The 19,976-nt window shown below is 39.9% G+C and overlaps 1 protein-coding gene across 11 annotated transcripts in view; it reads right to left on the bottom strand.

Annotated features, from left to right (window-relative positions):
* FBRSL1 (fibrosin like 1) overlaps positions 1 to 19,976 on the bottom strand; it is a 771,378-nt gene that overhangs the window by 127,740 nt on the left and 623,662 nt on the right. The gene's annotated exons all lie outside the window — the stretch shown is intronic.

A 19,976-nucleotide genomic window follows, 5' to 3' on the forward strand; every position in this document is an offset into this window, starting at 1 on the left:
GCCCACAAACATAATAAATCAGTGGTTCTCAAACAGTGGTCTGGAGAACACTTGCTTATAGTTCGTGGAAAGCTGGCTGGTCGCAGGGTGCCGGCTCTCCTTTTGGTTTCTAGCCACTGTGTCACATTAAGGAAACTAAAAATGCTTTACCATATTTTCCTAACATTACTTTTCCCCATAATCAATTGCTGTAGTTGCCAAAGACGTTATTTGATCATCGGTGGGAGGGGAGACGGTCCATCAGACATTCTCTATTAAGACATAACTCTATTAAGAGCTGCCTCAAATAATGAAAAAAAAAAAGGTGGAATCTCTGTTATTAACTGTAGTAACAACCAATCTTTAAAATAATAATTATTAACAAGGTTCTAAAGGCGCTCCCGTATCAGCGTGCAAAGTGACAGAACCCCTGTATACATGGGGATTTTTACTTTGTTTAATAACATGGTTTAAACTCCTTTATGGCAGAACCAGGTTCCAACATGGTTTGGACATAGTGTGAACAGATTCAAGCAGAGTTAAAAACCCCAAACTAAACAATGTTCCTATATGTTTTTCTACCTGGACATAAAATTGTTTGGCATTCATGCTGGCAATCTAAACCATATTATAATCCAATTCAGTCACAATATAGTTTGAAGAGTCCTTAAAGCAAGGTTGTAAAACACACCCCAAAAGCCTGTGTAAATCAAGGCTTTTTTGAGGCCCATATGCACTGTGCACATACAGAAGTTACTAAATACAGGCAGTAACCAGGCTGAGTCCAGACATGGTGCACAGCATGATTCCTCACAGTGTGAATGGTCCATGTTTAAACCTTGCTCATGAGCAGAACTATAACATGATTATCAGGCTGTAGCTGGGATTTAACTCAGCTCTGCTGTGCAAATGGGGCCATCGAAGCATGTCAATTGTCTCAACCTGGTTACACTGAAGGTGGCTCTAGCTGCACTGGTGATACGACCCCCCATAGGATTTGAGGTTAACACCCCATTCATCCCTAGTATTTCAGTCTAGTTGTCAGTAGATACACAAGACAGCAGTGGGCAAATCTGTTTACGAAGACAACCTTCACCGTGCAGAAGGGATAGGAAGGCTGCTCTCCTAGACAACGATTTCCGAACACCAAACATCGATTACATTTCTGTCCCTACAAAATTTGAACAGCTCCCTAAAAATATGACGCTCTGTTATTCCTTGCATGTACTGCAAATGCAATGCCACAAAAGCTGGCCTTGTATCTTTGCTCAGCAAACAGCTGGCAATGGCTCCTGGCACACACACACACAAAGATTCAGACTGGATTTATAAGGATTCACATTCAGCAATAGTATTTAATGAATAAAAAGGAAAAATTTAAAGTTGCCCCAATGTTTATGTTGTGTAAATCTGAGATAATAGATCTTCTCCCTAATCCTAATGAGGTCTTCCCATTAAAATCTTTATTAGCTTCTAGCTCAGCAGATTGCCAAAAGGCCCATCACAGTTTCCTTATCGCTCAGTACCAAGATCTGCTTTAACTTATACAAATAGCTCTGAGATATTTCCCAGCTTATCAACATTGCCAAGCAGACTGTCTTATCATTACTACTGCACATAAAATAAATGAGCTCGGGATGATATGAATAATGGCATTTTCTGTAGGCTGGTTTCCCATTACATTTTCAACAGATTGTAGATTTAAACTTGAGCACACACAAAAAGGAGAGGGAGAGGATTTATTTTAAAATTTACCTTTGTTGCCTTAGTGTCTAGCATGTATTTTTAAGCTCACATGAAAAGAGCAGGCAATTAATTTTGAAAGGGACTAGAAAAGCCTCAATTCTCCTTCTCTGAAAATCCCCAAATGCACAATTACTTCTGGGACGTTTCTTCAGCTGCATTTGGTGGATAGTGGCAAGGACAACACTGCACACTGCCTAATGAAGCCATCTTCATTACTATCTTCCTTTCTCTAGCTGCTACGTGTATCAGTCAGACTGGGAATTGAAATAATGAAAAGCAACAGAACTGTATCTGAATAAAAAGACTGGACGACAGAGGTCTCCAAAGCCTTCTTGTGTCTGATTAGACTGTGCACACGTGGCACATTAATAGTACAGGGAGAGTTTAACGCGCAAAAACTAGGGCAATGAAGAGACCAGAACACTGAAAGACCAATATCTCTCTCAGTTTTCATGCCAGCAAGCAGGGTCATATTCTGGTAACCACTTTTCATCTGGCAATCGCTACAGGGTTAAATGCGTTCCCGTTCTCCAAATTCCCTGTCACTGCATCAAGGTTATCTATTATTGGCAGTGACAGGTGAAAATTAATCTCCTAATTATTTCTTGCTGCATAATCTGCACTGAAGAAGTAACATAAAAGGATTACAGTGCACCATCTATGGAAGGCTTTTCTAGGGAGCCAATCATACAGTGGGATAGGAGGCAGGTGTTAAAGAGGTATTTGTGAAGGATTTCCAACTATTCTGCAGACAAACTACATTACAGCTTTATAACCTAGAGCTTTGGAGTGAGGATCCACTTGTAGGTGACTTAATGGCAAACTCTTTATTCTGTTGTTGATTACTTATGGAAGAATAATGATTTGTACAGAACATGTCTTCTGGGCAGGAGGGCGTTGTGTATCAAGTGCTAGAAAACTATAACTAGACACTGCAGGAGTGTAGTCCAAGTAGAGATTTAATTTTCCCCACAGAAGCACTATGAAATTACCAGCCTTTGGCTTCAAATAACCATCCTTTTCTCCCACCCCACTTAATACAAGATAAAATTCTTGTAGCTACTTGGGACTGCAATCTAAGTCAATGATGAGATGAGGCTGGTAAAGGTTAGTCAGCCACATTTTCAATAACACATAAACGATCCTTTGTAACACACTTTCCACAAAAACACAAACTAAACTGTATGCTTTTTAAGAGTAAACATCTTTTTTAAATCTACACTTTACAAGCTAGACAGGAAAATCTTTGACTTCAATGTAAAAATCTCAGTTGTCTTGAAATGATGGAGTTACAGTAAACTCTGTCACTCCAACTCACTTTGCATGTGCACAAAAGCAGGTTTTATTTTTAAAAGACCAAACGTTGTATTATGCTTTAGCCTTTTCGAAACAACCTTAAACAGGAGAACAGGGTGCTTTTTTAGCTTACGTTCTTTTGCAATTTATGCCCTAATAAAAATACTATCCGAACTCATATTTAAATAAGGAAACAAACAGAATAGCACATTTCTACAACCATCAAGAAACACTAGAAGGTAATCTTTCGACTTCTCCACGTGAAAGCATAAAGGCAGGAATGACTAGCTGCAAAGACATGGGCAGTTTCGTGACACATGACTGTGGTTCTGATTACCATCCCTAAGCACTGCTGTCTTGTCAAGTTCCTTCTCCAGCTGATAATATTAAGATTTTGAGCCTCTCTGATGGTAGTGGTGTACTTCTTGACCTTTGCTACAGGCTTCAGAAACTTCAGTAAGTCCTTCGTCTAACCTCTCAATGTTGAAGCACTAACACTAACCTAACACTAATTTGCATCTTTTCAGAAAAACTAAATCCTGTTCCAGCTTTGAAAATAATGTATTGATACAACAAGCATAACAACACTGATTTAAGTTTGAACCACCTCACTTAGGACATGATAGGTAGATTTGAACAGACTGTTGGCACTTTAAAGAAACAAAAATAAAACTCTTATAGTATTGTAAAGTTATCAGCTCCTTGAAACTGGGAGACAGGCCTGAATGAATTATTGTACTGTACTTTAATAATCACAAGATGGCATACAAAATATGAAAAAACATTATCAATAAAGTGTTGTAAGGAGGGTCTGGACTTCAAACAAGGCAACTGCAATTTTATTTCTAGTAAAAATTGTTTAACTACACAAATGACAATTACCAAAATCACCACTAGGGGGCACTATACAGCCTTCACTGCTTAGAATTAGCACAGTAACATTGATGGTTGTTTTTGAAATAAAAATAACACTTTAATGTGTTTTTATCTGCAGGAAAAATACCTGATACTTTTTTTTTTTTAACAAGGCATTTAAAAACCTATTGGAATTGCCAGTATGAGTAGAGATGTTAAATTAGCACTCAAGTGAAAGGAATTCCCCATTAGCTATAGAGTTCTTATGAGTCTTCATTCTGTTCATCTGCAGATTTAAAAAACTTTAAATCCACATGTAATAGTATATATAACATTGTGATAGTCTAGATTTTCAGCTCCCAAGGGTTAAAAGCTCTATTTAGAATACGAATATAAACATCTTGAACTGGTGAGAACGCGGGAGGGTGGAAATGAATAATTTCCCAATTAAAACAATTGGCAGTGAAACTTTAAAAATATTTAATTATTTTAACAACTATTTTATTCCATAGGTGAAATTCAGGTCTTTGGAGGTCCTAACTACTAGGACTCTGAAAACACACATCCAGCTAACTAGGCATATTAAATCAAACAAGATTATGCATACATATTTTTTATTTAGAGAAGTATTTAAATTTTGTCCCTACGTGGATAAAACCATATGAGTTTACCTCACTAAGGTTAGAGATTATCTTTTCATTCAGATCGATCTACCACAGATAAACAGAAATAACTTAATGAGGGCTGTGATAGAAGTATAACCTTTTAATGTTTAATCTTTGGCATTAAATATGTCACACAAAATTAATGACTGCCATTTCATATTTTTTGGAAGTTTTAATTTCTTAGTAAGTTACCAAACATCTGTAAATGTAATTACTAAAAAGAGAGATACACCCCCAAAAATCTCAAAGTAATATGCCAATTTTACTATCACTGCCAATTTTTTACAGTATTGTCTTGTTCACAGAAGTCTGAAGTATAAATTATTATGCAAAGGCATTTCAGAAATATGCTCCACAGCAACTTCATTATGTGATGTACAAATTCTCCCAAGAGATATTATGTAATGGCAATTTCTCCTTCCTCTCCCTAAGGATTATATTTCTCATTACATCTCCTGGTAATTGATCAGCTTAGGAAACAATTTCTGATAAATCCATATGTTTCCCTACCTGGGTCACTGTTTCCACCCCACACTCAGCATCACAAAAGATCGCAAGAAACAACAAAATATATTTCCATTTGTGATACCAAAGTGTTTTCCCTAATTCACCAGTAATATTTGTTGACGAGTGCTTTTTGGTGAGAGAGAACACATTCTGGTAAATAGCATGTCAGACTGACTTCAAGTCATTTTGTAATTTTACACAGTCATTGAAGTTAACCAGGATGTGTATTCTATTCTGGTTTCAGAGTAACAGCCGTGTTAGTCTGTATTCGCAAAAAGAAAAGGAGTAATAATTTAACTTTGAAAGAATCTTCTGTGATTACTTAAAATCTGTGTGAGAGAGTGTGACCAATTTCTGCCTCATATCCAGATTGGAGTGTTTGGTTTTTATGGGTCATTCAATGCGAGGATGCTGAAAAGCAAGCCTATTTAAGGTATAAAATGAAGTATAGGCCTATGCTTTAACAATGTATTACATAGCAAAGGTTAGTTCACTAAGGAATTAATTCCTTCATGTGTAATTTTTGTCAACACATACTCCACTAAATCTCTTGCAGTTCTTTTGGTTAGGAAATAATCTAATATTTCCACTCTTTACCAAAGTTCAGTATTTGACCTCGTATTCAACCTATGTACAATTTCAAGGTCAGCAAATACCAATTAATATTAAATACCTCTAGGTTAGCAACAGACTTCTAAAGTATACACTGACACCTTTCCTACATTAGGGTACTGGACTTATTTGTCTTGCTGCTATTATGTTAGGCAAATATGTACCACCAGTTCTAATGGATTGCCTCTCTTTATGCAAAGCCAGCTGATAAAATAACATGGGAATATATTTTGCTCATTTCATACTCTGCTGTTCATTTACAAAAATAGACTCAGCATCCCTTGCAAAAATAAGTCTTACAGTTTCACTCAATGTAATCCACCTTTAAAATAACATTTTTTAGATATAATGGGGCAGCTGTTTTAGAGAACTGATGTTAATGAAGGAAATTCTTCAAAAGAACCTTAAAAAGTGTATCATTTATAAGAAGTTAACGCTGTGTGTTGAAGTCAAGCTTCCCTTCCTTGCAAGTCTGCATGTGGGGAAAATCGGATTTATACATATACACAAACCACTGAAGTAAACTCTGACCAGGGATGACCAGAGATTTAACTCCTTAGGAATAAGAACAGAAAGCTTCTGTTTCCATGTAATACCTTAACAGTCTTTTCCAGTTGAGACAGACTTACTTTCAGGGGTGGATAATGAAGCAAATAAATCCAGCAGGTATTGTGGAGGGTAGACCAGCTGAGGAGTCTTGTGTTAGACAATCTCCAGGACCCAAAGCAATCATTGAGAACAGTAAGTAACTTAGATATCTAGAAATATTTGTTCTATATGATGAAGTCAAAAGGATCTCTGATACTATAATCTTTCAGGAAATAAGGATATGTACAGAGGTTAGTTATTTATCAGCCTGATGACATACACACAGAACTCTTCTGTAAGATTTTGCCATCCCCTAAAACATTAGTTCACTGTTTAAAAATGAATTTAAATACCCCCTTTTTCCAAACTCCCTTTTCAAGACATCTTTGATTACCCAGTGACTTCATCCCTGAAAAATTGATAACTTTTAAAGATTCAATCCTGAATTTTTAATGGGATTAAATATTTCTTTCCTATTAAGTAGATGGTGGGGAAAAGTAGACACATTGACAATCACATCATCCAAGCAGTCAACTCAAACCCTGTATTTCAATTTTGCCTACACAATTCATTAGACTTTGGAATGCTGTTGAGGTGTTTGTTCAGCCAAATGACACCACGTTAAAATGGACAGATTTTTAAGGACCACTTTTAACTTCTTATCCTTTGTGACTAAGGAATTTTAACTGTGCTGAATGAGTTAACTATCAGCTACTTTATACAGTTAAAATTTCTAACAGAGGTTTAACTTTATTTTTGTTATAATTAATTAACAATATTCTTGGACAAATATATCTGCTACACAGTATTCTGGAACAAGGACAAAACTGCCAAGAAAATACCCAAAAGAGACAAGTTGTGGATATTGTACTGGAGCATTCTACATATGAATGTACAGATTTGGTTTGGGTGGGTGGAATAAATAGGTCATTCTGAGATCATGTTACTACTTTCATTCCTTCCTTCCTTGTGTTTGAGGGCATTTATATGGCACTTTAATAGGTTCAGTTTCCCTGGTTAATTATGCTTGGAATTGTTGATTCTAATAAGTTTCTCAGTCATTATGCATGCCTTCCTTTGAGATGTTGAAGATCCCTTGTAAATTACAAGAAGGTGTGTCCCTTGGGGGGGTCTGCTAATATTACTTTATTGCTTGGATTTAATAAATGTTTCTCTACTTATGTGTTGTTTTAACTATTCCTGTTTTACGTGGACTGTGTGTGAAACCCTCAACATTTATCTCCCTTTCCCCGTTGTACATCCTTCCGCAGACAGGGAAACTAGGTAATGAAAAAAGAAAAGGAGTACTTGTGGCACCTTAGAGACTAGCCAATTTATTTGAGCATGAGCTTTCGTGAGCTGCTGTAGCTCACGAAAGCTCATGCTCAAATAAATTGGTTAGTCTCTAAGGTGCCACAAGTACTCCTTTTCTTTTTGCGAATACAGACTAACAGGGCTGTTACTCTGAAATAGGTAATGAAACACATGCACCCCTTTCCTTCTTGTACACAATCACTACATCTGCAAGAGAAATCTCCTCCCATGTCCCTTCTGTGAAGGCGAAGTTTCAAATGTTTTATCATTCCCAGATCCCTGATTCCGGCAGCCCTGGTCTGGAAATACAGCCCTGTGTTTGCTGATGAAGGCAACAATTCACTATTTATTATTTTCCCCCTTCTTAAGTTGAGGGGGAATATGTGGTTTGCACAGAAGGAATGTGCAAAACAGATTGAAAAACAGGCTGTCTATGAAAAAGCGGCACACTTCCCAGCACATCTCAGAAGGTTCTTCCCTGCTAAGTCTGGTTTAAACATTTTTTTTTTAAAAAAAACTTCCATAAATCTGCATTGAGTATTTTTTATTTTTGCCTGTTTGTTTCAAAGCAGCCGGACACAGTTTCTGATTATTGGTGCTTTTACAACGGATGCATCTGGAAAACTCACTCAAAGAAAAGAAAAAGAAACCCCATGGAAAGCAGGAAGAAATAATGAGAAGGACAAAACCTGTGGTAAGATTAGGAAAATTAAACAACCTCGTCAGTTTCACTGACAGAGACAAAACAACACAGACACACACACACACAACCAACCACCATGCACCAGGCAGAAAATAGGGCGATTTCCTTCTCCTGTCTGACCGCAAAGCCACTTAACTCATCATCTCCTGAGGCAAGGGGAAAAATATTTCTAACCCTACTCACCCCCCCAGACAGAGGTGCAAAAACGACACAATACATGACGCCTACATGCTCTGAACTGGCCGTGGAGCAAAGGCAGGGGTAGGGGTAGTAATGCGGGGGGACGACGACACAATGCGTCTTCCCCAATCCCCCCCCCCCCAAATGTGCTTTTACTTACCCCAGCTGCAACGCTGCCGGAGAGCCGCTACAATACAATCAAAAGCACAGTTGGGCAACTTCAGGAAGAAGGGATAATCCACAATGCGAAAAAAGAATAGATATATGTATACACACACACACACCCCGGGGGTGTTCGGGCGGGAATCCAGATCAGTCTTAATCCATAGACAAAATGCGCTGATCAGCTCCGGCGGGTGCTACCGGGGGGGTGCAAGGGGGGGAGGCGAGCCTGGCTCTGTTTGCACAAAGAAGCATAAAACACAACAACCCAGGGAGATGCCCTGGGATCCCGGCTCCCCCTTCCAGCCCCTCCGCTCGCAGCTGCAGCCGCCGCGTCTTGCCCGGGCGCGCTGCACTCCTGGCCCCGGGAGCGGGGCGCTCCGGGCTCCACGCCGGGATGCCGGGCGCGGGGGCGCAAGGAAAGGGGGCAAAGCCGCTTTCTGGTGCTGGTTTTTATTTCCTGTCCCGCCGTCGTCGTCCCCCACCCCTACCTCCCCCTCCCCCCAAAAAAAAAAAATTCGGAGATTTTTTTTTTTTCCAACTCAAAGTTTGTGTCTCCCTCCCTCCCCGTCTGTTGGTGTGTTGTGCTGGGGGGGGGGTTGATTTCCCTCCCCCCTACACCCCTCGCTTGTATCCAGAAACTCAGCTCAGGAGCAGGAGCGGGCCCATGGTGCTGATCCAGGCAGCGGCGGTCACGGCCAAGCCAAAGCCAGCCCGGTTCCGACCGGCATCAGGCAGGCGGCGGCGGCGGCAGAGCAAAGAACCGTGCCGCCCGCAGCGTCTACGGACTCCCCCCGGCTGGAGATTTCCTCCGCTCCTTCTTTCCCGCCGTCAAGCCTCGCGAGCCATTATTCCCACGCGTGGACGTCCACGGGACCCCGAACCGGCGGCGGCGGCGGCGGCCGGGCTGCAAGAACCCGCGCTGGGCTCTGCTCCTCCGGCGAGCGCGGCTCCGGCCAGGCTGCTCCGGCGGCAACTGCGAGCGGCTCGGCGGCAGCACTCGCGGTGGCGGCAGCGCGGAGCCAGGCTAGACTAATCCAGGCACGAGAGGCGGATCTCTCCTCCCCAGAGCTAGGCTGGCTGCGCAGAGAAACCTTCCCCCACTCACAGCAGCGTCTTCCTCCCCCAGGAGATCCTGGGGACTTGTCCTCAGCAGAGCTGGAAGGGGAAAGCGTTTTGCAACCTCGCTTGTCCAAATGTCACCGGGGGAGACACTGGATAAATTCGGATCGGGGGGGGGGGGGGGACGGACACCACCAAGGGGCTGTCTAATGACTTATGGTCACCTTGAAATGAAGGCTCCGTTGATAAATGAATGGTAATCGGTCTATTCAATATATAATCACTGCATGACTGATATATTTTAATAAATGGTTACTCAGTTGTTCGAGTCTGATAGGCGGGTTGCTTATAACCAACAGCAATGCTTATAACACACATACTAGTCATGTCTGCAACATCTATTGATCATTTATTAACCCTTTATTACCCATTTCTCAGTGGAAAGCGTGACATCATTAACAGACATTGGGGGATGTAACCCCATTTTGGAAGAGCGTGCATATGGGGGGGGGGCAGATCACTGAGGTTCAGACAATGAAATTTATAACTAACTAGATAGATATTTTTCAGAGTAGTAGCTGTGTTAGTCTGTATCAGCAAACAGAACAAGGAATACTTGTGGCACCTTAGAGAAATAAATTTGTTAGTCCCTAAGGTGCCACATGTACTCCTAGATAGATATTGTACTCCAAAAAAGATGACAGTTATTATTATATATTATTAAGGGGTGTGTTATAGCCCTTTCCCCTACCTTTCACCTATCCTACTTCAATTATAAGATCTTCAGGGAGGGACCATTTACTCCTCCCTGTTTGTATAATGCCTAGCACAATAAGGCCAGATCTTGGTTGATCCCTACCATAATAAACGTGATTAATAACTAAGAGAGATGTTATCTCCAGTATCTGCCAAATCCTGTCTTGTGTAATTATGTACTCACACCTAAATTCAGCCTGCAGTTTCACTCTGTGGATTACACTGAGAGTGCCTTGAGGCAGCCCCAGAACTGGCTGCATTTCAGTGTTGGAGGAAGTGTTCTTTACATATAATGTGAATATCAGTCAGTAAAGTGCTCTGAGATCCTTCCGGTTCAAATGTAATAAATATATGTAAATTACTGGTATATTATTACATCATTAGGTGTGAGCATTTTATAATTATTAGTATATTATATTTCTGTGTATAGTTATTGTGACTATTATATTATTAAATCATTATGTATGATAGTAGATGCAATAAGTACATTTCAAGGGATTTCTATTGACATTTAGAAATTCATTGATTTTTATTATTAAACCACATGGAACAAAGAACTCCACATACAGATTGTGGGACCCTAGATGTATGAAGTTTCATTATTTCTTGTGATTCTTAGCTAGGCTGGCTGGTTTCCTTCCCCCTTCTTAAGTAAAGACGCTCTGCTATGCGTTGGGTTAAATTTTAAAAGCATTAGATGCAGAAGAACTAGCTAACATAAGCTGCAAAGAAACCAGTTGGACAAGGATTTTCAGACCTGCCTGATAAGATGGAACCACAAGAAAGAATATACACTTCAGGCCATATCTTGCTACTGTTCCACACACAGAACACCCACATGCAGAACACTCATTGAAGTCAAAGGGAGATTTGCATAAAAATAGATGGTAGGATATGACCCTGGACCAGCATCCTGATATTGAAACTGTGGCTTTCTTGTGCAACCTGGCTCCAATGCAGGTAATAATCACAGACAGGTTCTCAAATGCTGCTTGCTGTTTGCGCTGCAGGGCAGTAAAAGCGTCTCAAACCCATACCTCGACCCTAGGTCACTAGGGTTCCTGAATTTATGGTACACCTTCTCATGAAAGAGCAGATGTTGGAGAGAGTATACATCTGTATCTTTTCAGCAAGAGAACTGGATGCCAATCAGGGTTAATTTGGGATACATTTACAAGAGTACACAGCATGACCTGAGGTACCTCTTTATTGCCCTGCTACAGGCCCGCTAAATAGATTGGCCTACTACTACCCATTAATCCTGCCCAAACTTATAAATTCCAAGTGAATTTAACGGAAGACACAGGGATAAAAAAAGGAAGAAACTTGATGTCACAAATGACACCCAGATGTGAGAACATTGTAAATAAATATCAAAAAGCTCTTCCTCCTTACTCTCATTTCTCAAGGGAAAATACAGGGGGAAACACTAATTTCTGAATTTTTAAATCATCAGTAAGGAATCTGATGATCCTGCTGTCCCTATGCACACCAATGCCTACTGACTTTAATGGGAATTACATATACATAAAGACACATGGATCTGGTCCCAAGTACATATCACACTATCCTCCCATACACCCAACTTGTAATAAAATGGGGTATGTGAATGGTGAAAAATGGTATGTGAAAAATATGTATGGTAGGGAAGTACTTAAGTATGAAACACAAAAGTTTAATTCTATTAACTGAGGTCAAGAGCACTGGAAATTGCACTACCAAAAAGGATGTATATAAAATGTAGTTTTAAATAAAATCTCTACAGCTATTACAAATTTCTGAGTGAAATCAATACACAAACAGTGGTGCCTCTAAAACTCATCAGTTGCCTTAAAACAGCTAAATAACGATATGCAGTTAGACAGCCGTGGTATTTGCAGCGTTAAAGGTATTTCCTTATATCAACTATGCAAGCACAGTACAAGTGCAAATTCTGCAGACCGCAAGGCAACCTCATCTTCAGAAAAGCTGGCAAGTTTTAAGGCCCCTCTTAAAAACTGGAGAGGGGACAGGAGGAGGTGCATAGTAAAGGGCAAAATAGGGAAAGATCCACGGTGAAGGATCTGCACACTTTCCCTGTGTAGCCTCCTGACTGCAGAGAGAAAAAATGAGAGAGAAAACTGGTTTGAAATGAGAAGGTAGGAATGTGAAGTAAAAACAGAAGGCAGTAGAATCCACATATCACTTTTCCACAAAGGAAGGGGGATCAAAGGATAAGTGGTTCATAGAGATTGCAACCCCAGAGATTTATTTAGCATTCTTAGTTCAGCCCCTAATGTACAAATCCAGATGATAAAATTCGGTGGTATTTGCTTAACCTTCCACCTCAAAACAGGGTGGTCAGGTATCAGGTTGGAGGTGCAGTGCGAAAACTGAGCTGAGATGAAGACATGTACTGTTGTTTGTTTTCTTCATATAACATTGCCCTTTCAGGAATACCTTTTACTTATAGCACAGTATCAGACTAACTAGACCATATGAGGGACTTTATACCATGCCTGTGATAATTTCCAAGGTGCTCAGATATGATTTTGAGGAGCAGGTATAAGTGATCAGCTAGATACAGTATTAAATGGCTATAACTATCATTTTTACTCACATTTATCTGACATCGGCTTCAGCCTACAACAGCACTGCCTGCATCAAGATTGCAGGATCCGAGCTGTCAGTTCTAAAAATGACACTCGTCCTAAATAGAAAACATTTTCTATAGAAATGAATCTAACACACAGAGTACTGACTATAGAAAAAGAAAGCATTTAACCACAGTGTTACATAAAGATGTCATATCACGAGGAAATCAGGACTTTACATCTTTCTGTTTTACAGTCACTGGCAGGGGAGGGGTAGGAAAACACTCGGGAAGGGCTTGGACAAACTAAAGGCTAGGTTCAATTTAAAACAACAACAAGAAACCAACTTCTGTCTACCTTCTGCACCATGTGAGCCCCTCACATGAGCTTCTGCTGGCTGAAGCCAGAGCGAGGTTTTATTGGTTGTTTTACTGAATCTTGTAACTGTGCATTCTCATCAGAGCCTAAAAATATAAATGAAGTGACACACGGGTGTGCAGTAAAATTGTTAAAATATGCACTAAATATTTTTATTTAAAAAAAGTTGTACTCTGGTAGAGCCAAAAAAGTCATCTGAGTTCCAGAATGCTATATAAATACCTGAAGTTATCAGTGCTGCACCTACAAGGCAAACCATGGCCCTGAGTTCCTGAGCGTGCAACCTCAGCAACCAGGCCTGGTGTTTTTTGGTTTTGTGTAGTTGCTTTTTCAGGCCTAAAAATATACATGTAGCAAAACTATTTTAGCATTAGAGTACCATATTACATTCAAAATCTATAGCAGCCAGGCAGCTTAATTTCAACATAGAACTCTCAGTTGCCAAATGGGAAATGGGGGGGGGGGAGGAGACGGGACCTGAAACTGTCTAAACAAAAGATTTTTTCCCCACTGCGCTTTAAAACCTTCATAAGCAGCATAGCATACAGTTATAGAGAAGGCACTCAGCCTCTGGGCATCCAAAGCTATGGCTCCAATTAAAGAGAACAAGAATACAGGAGATGGTACCTCCAGTTTGATTGCTCTTGCCTGGGGTAGCTAAGTCTCAAGATTAAAGTGTTCCCTCTAACTCCCAACAAAACAATTACACATTTGTTTTTAAGACTACATTTCTTTAGTCTTTCCCCTCACAATTTTTGTTATTATAAACTAGCCAGGATAGGAATAACTATCCTCGTCATTCATCCGATGAAGTGAGCTGTAGCTCACGAAAGCTTATTCTCAAATAAATTGGTTAGTCTCTAAGATGCCACAAGTCCTCCTTTTCTTTTTGTGAATACAGACTAACACAGCTGCTACTCTGAAACCTGTAAATATCTCAGTAATTCCTCATGAACTTATATCTCTGCAGATGAAAAGATTCCAAATGATATGAAGAAATGTATCTTTGAAATATATTTAGATTATTTGCAGTTAATTATGATAGAAAAATACCTCATCTGTACATACTGCCAGATACTAAAGTGAAAGTCCCAAGGGTAATTTCTGTTATCTTGGAATAATGGAGGCAGAACTAGATGTTGTATCTGACATTTCAGCATGTCATATGCAGTGCAATGAAACCTGTAGTTATGACCACCTGCTATTCATGGTCACCTGAATAAGTCAGCCCCTGTAATATCTATCATTTCCATACTAGTTCACACTCTCACAAGCAGTCACATGCCTAATGTGTTTCCAGATACCCACGGACCTGTCCAACTGTGAAAACTGCATTGCAACCAACCTCCTCACGGTGGCCAAAAAGGGAACAGTCTTCAGAATGTCAGGGATTTGTCTTTAGACATGAAAAAAAACTAGCTATGATCGTTTAACATCCAAATTGGGAATGGACAATTAGAGTTTAATAGGCCATTTTAATTTTTATGTTTATTGGATGAGCCTAAGTGAAAGTGCGCTGGATGGTCCCTTTTTATTTTTTCTTGGTCACACTCTACAAAGCACCAGGCAAAACAAATCTGGAATTCCTAGAAAGGCCATTATTAACACATTAATCATGATTGAAGGAAAAATGCCCCAACTTGTTATTATTTTGTTAAAATTTTAGAAAAATAAGTACATATGCAAAAACAAAAGAAAACCCCAACATCCCTCTAACAATGATGATGGAATTAATGACACGTTTCAGAGTAACAGCCGTGTTAGTCTGTATTCGCAAAAAGAAAAGGAGTACTTGTGGCACCTTAGAGACTAACCAATTTATTTGAGCATAAGCTTTCGTGAGCTACAGCTCACTTCATCAGATGCATACTGTGGAAAGTACAGAAGATCTTTTTATACATACAAAGCATGAAAAAAATGGGTGTTTACCACTACAAAAGGTTTTCTCTCCCCCCACCCCACTCTCCTGCTGGTAATAGCTTATCTAAAGTGATCACTCTCCTTACAATGTGTATGATAATCAAGTTGGGCCATCTCCAGCACAAATCCAGGGTTTAACAAGAACGTCGGGGGGCGGGGGGGGGGGGGGGGAACAAGGGAAAATAAGTTACTTTGCATAATGACTTAGCCACTCCCAGTCTCTATTCAAGCCTAAGTTAATAGTATCCAATTTGCAAATGAATTCCAGTTCAACAGTTTCTCGCTGGAGTCTGGTTTTGATGTTTTTCTGTTGTAATATCGCAACTTTCATGTCTGTAATGGTGTGACCAAAGAGATCGAAGTGTTCTCTGACTGGTTTATGAATGTTATAATTCTTGACATCTGATTTGTGTTCATTTATTCTTTTACGTAGAGACTGTCCAGTTTGACTAATGTACATGGCAGAGGGGCATTGCTGGCACACGATGGCATATATCACATTAGTGGATGTGCAGGTGAACGAGCCTCTGATAGTGTGGCTGAGGTTATTAGGCCCTGTGATGGTGTCCCCTGAATAGATATGTGGGCACAGTTGGCAACGGGCTTTGTTGCATGGATAGGTTCCTGGGTTAGTGGGTCTATTGTGTGGTATGTGGTTGCTGGTGAGTATTTGCTTCAGGTTGGGGGGCTGTCTGTAAGCAAGGACTGGCCTGTCTCCCAAGATTTGTGAGAGTGTTGGGTCATCCTTCAGGATAGGTTGTAGATCCTTAATAATGCGTTGGAGGGGTTTTAGTTGGGGGCTGAAGGTGACGGCTAGTGGCGTTCTGTTATTTTCTTTGTTAGGCCTGTCCTGTAGTAGGTGACTTCTGCGAACTCTTCTGGCTCTATCAATCTGTTTCTTCACTTCCGCAGGTGGGTATTGTAGCTGTAAGAATGCTTGATAGAGCTCTTGTAGGTGTTTGTCTCTGTCTGAGGGGTTGGAAAAAATGCGGTTGTATCGCAGAGCTTGGCTGTAGACAATGGATGGTGTGGTGTGATCAGGGTGAAAGCTGGAGGCATGTAGGTAGGAATAGCGGTCAGTAGGTTTCCGGTATAGGCTGGTGTTTATGTGACCATCGTTTATTAGCACTCTAGTGTCCAGGAAGTGGATCTCTTGTGTGGACTGGACCAGGTTGAGGTTGATGGTGGGATGGAAATTGTTGAAATCATGGGCGAATTCCTCAAGGGCTTCTTTTCCATGGGTCCAGATGATGAAGATGTCATCAATATAGCGCAAGTAGAGTAGGGGCGTTAGGGGACGAGAGCTGAGGAAGCGTTGTTCTAAGTCAGCCATAAAAATGTTGGCATACTGTGGGGCCATGCGGGTACCCATAGCAGTGCCGCTGATTTGAAGGTATACATTGTCCCCAAATGTAAAATAGTTATGGGTAAGGACAAAGTCACGAAGTTCAGCCACCAGGTTAGCCGTGACATTATCAGGGATAGTGTTCTTGACGGCTTGTAGTCCATCTTTGTGTGGAATGTTGGTGCAGAGGTGTTAATGGAATTAATGGCTCATTGGGCTTCCAAGAACATAATCACATTTCCCTCCCCAGATAATCGACAAAAATATATGTGAATGTTTAATAATGATCAGTCATTCTAAAATATCAAACCCTAAACTGCACTTTTTGCAATTAGTACAACACATTCTGGAAGAGACATCCCCTGACCAGATTATTGTCCTCCTCCTCATCGCTGTTATAACAAAGAGAAAATGTAGAATTCTAAGAGATTCTGTTAGACTGAATACACAACATTCTGGTTGTGCACCTGGAAGTGACTAAGCAACAGATTAGTTACTGGTGTTATTATACATAAGAAGTGAGGTGGTGTATAATATCCCATGCTATTCTATTCAACTCAACAACAGTGTGTATGGGGAGCTTGGGTACAAAAATATCAGATATGACAAGATATTAAAACACAGTATGGCATAGCACAACAAAGAAAAAGGATTATGTATAGTTTCTGTAGGAGTGTTTACACTGGATTGCATAATTGGTTCTACAGCCTCTTCATCTTAAACTACAGAGCATGTGTATGGTTATGCATTGCATAAGTAACATATACAACTTTAAACATCAGAAATTGCATTTTGCATTAGGGTTTAGCATAAGGAAATGCATTCTGCAAAAGCCAAGATATTAACAGAAGCCCCTCCTTAGTTCGCTGCTGCCACAATGATGCATTTCAAAATCAAGCTGAGCATGCTAACGATCTGTAAGGTATTTTAACACTGAAAAATCAAAGGCAATCTTTTAATTTCGAGGAAAGCCTTGACCTACTTGCACCCAATAATGTTGGTGGTGAATTTGTTAAGGAATTACTTTATGCATGTTTCATTTTGCAGAACCTCCTGGTTGTAACTAATATTTTCTCTAAACAAAACTAAAAATGTATACAACAAATGGAAACTTTATTTCTTTTTAAAATGTATACCTCAAAAAAGTATTTTATCTAACTGTATAGAAAGTGTGGGGGCAAAGATCCTGTGATTTCTACAAATTTCCACTTTAAACAAATATTGTGAGTGGGTCTGAATGGGCTGGTGATTTTGAAAGTGCTATTTTGGCATCATAATATATCTGCATTCCTTTTAAGGATGTTTTTGTTAAAATACAAAATACAGACTATTTACAAAAAGTCTGAACTGAAATCTACAGTTTGTGAAGCCATAATTTGTGGTTGCAATTGTGGTTAATTTAACAAAGAAAGTCTTTTGGTTCCCAGTGCACCATACTTACTATTTTTCATAAACTATCGCAGCAAAAAAACTTCATCATGTCAGATATATGATGATCCAGCAATGTTGTATTTTTCCAACTCCTATTTTGTGGTATACCATACTATATGCACAGGAATGCTACATAATTTATTCTGGAGCACAACCCTGTAATTATTGCTGGCAAACTACTAATTACATACCACCATCAAATCTAACAGTTTTCCCAACAGCAGCAACAACAAAAAAATTACTTTAATGTGGAATACACCAAATACATGTGTATGTGTTTTATTTTTAAATATATATATCGTGTTGATGTTTATAATACATGGTACCTGAAACAGTTCTATTAATGACAGGTTTCAGAGTAACAGCCGTGTTAGTCTGTATTTGCAAAAAGAAAAGGAGTTCTTGTGGCACCTTAGAGACTAACCAATTTATTTGAGCATGAGCTTTCGTGAGCTACAGCTCACTTCATCGGATGCATACTGTGGAAAGTGTAGAAGATCTTTATATATATATAAATGTATATAAAAAGATCTTCTATACTTTCCACAGTATGCATCCGATGAAGTGTATATAAAAAGATCTTCTACACTTTCCACAGTATGCATCCGATGAAGTGAGCTGTAGCTCACGAAAGCTTATGCTCAAATAAATTGGTTAGCCTCTAAGGTGCCACAAGTTCTATTAATGACAGACTTACACGTTTTATAGTATACAGCCATGTAGTATTATGCTATAATTAGAATTAGGTCTGAGTTGTAAAGTTTGATTTTGAATGTGAATTTCTTCAATGTTTGTGGGAAGTGAATGTCAGATCTGGCATTTTGGTTTGGTCTATTATAGGGTCAGGGTGTGAGCCACAAAGTCTGGATCTACATCTGAACTTCTCCAAAATTCAGGTGCGTTGAACCTGGGGGTTTTGGTATGGGTCCATCTCAAGATACATTAATACATTATACAACTATGGGCCCAATCTTGCAGTCAGTACCAAATGGAGTGGTTAGCATCTTGGGAGAATCCTATGGCCTAGTAGTGAATTTGGCCCTATGTCTGTCTTGAGGTATTTTAAAATTTATGCCATGATTCACTTTGCAGAACCTCATGATTTTGACTGTAATTGTACCCAGAAAAAAAAATGACAGAGCTATTCAGAAAATAAGCCCTATTCTGAGTACCATTTACAGGATCAGACCCATAAATTGTACAGCTTGGGGTACTTTGTTCTTTTGCTGCATATTCCATACCATTACTGCCTGTAAGCATGAGAAAGGCAAGGGCAGAAATGTTGCGGAAATATAGTTTAAGCCGTGAACACTATTACTTTGGACTTATCTTGTCTAACATGCTCAGGCATCATAATACATGTCTGCACATCGCAGGACTGCTTGTGGACTTGTTACAGTATTTCTAAAGGAGACACTATGCAGTCTCACAGGACTAATGTAGTATAAACACTATGGGCTAAATTCTCCACTGTAGCCAACCTCTTGTTAGGGCAGGGGAAAGGAGAGGGGGACCCAGGAGGGAGCAAATTACTGATTCCTGAGTCTACAACATTCAATCTCTGCATCTATTAGAGCAGCCTAGGGGCTGCTTTAACTTAAGGGATGGGTATAAGCGACCTAAGGCCAGAGGACGAAAGGCATATAATAGTGGAGTTCAGCTATGACCTCTACAATAGGGCAGGCAAAAGGAGTGTATAAAAGTGCAGGAGCCAATTTCTTCAGCTTTACACCAGCAGAGCGTTCAGGGAACCTAGGGCCACTTAAGGCTAGAATCTATCTCCTTTGTGCTGCCCAAGTGACACAAAAGGGGCAGAGCCTAAACTAGAATCAGGCACTATGCCATCTAAAGCACATTATGTTTCTTTACTTGCAGAAACTGTTTGTGTTTCTTTGTTTGTTAGT

This window comes from Caretta caretta, chromosome 15, assembly GCF_965140235.1.
Source record: "Caretta caretta isolate rCarCar2 chromosome 15, rCarCar1.hap1, whole genome shotgun sequence".
NCBI lineage: Eukaryota > Metazoa > Chordata > Testudines > Cheloniidae > Caretta > Caretta caretta.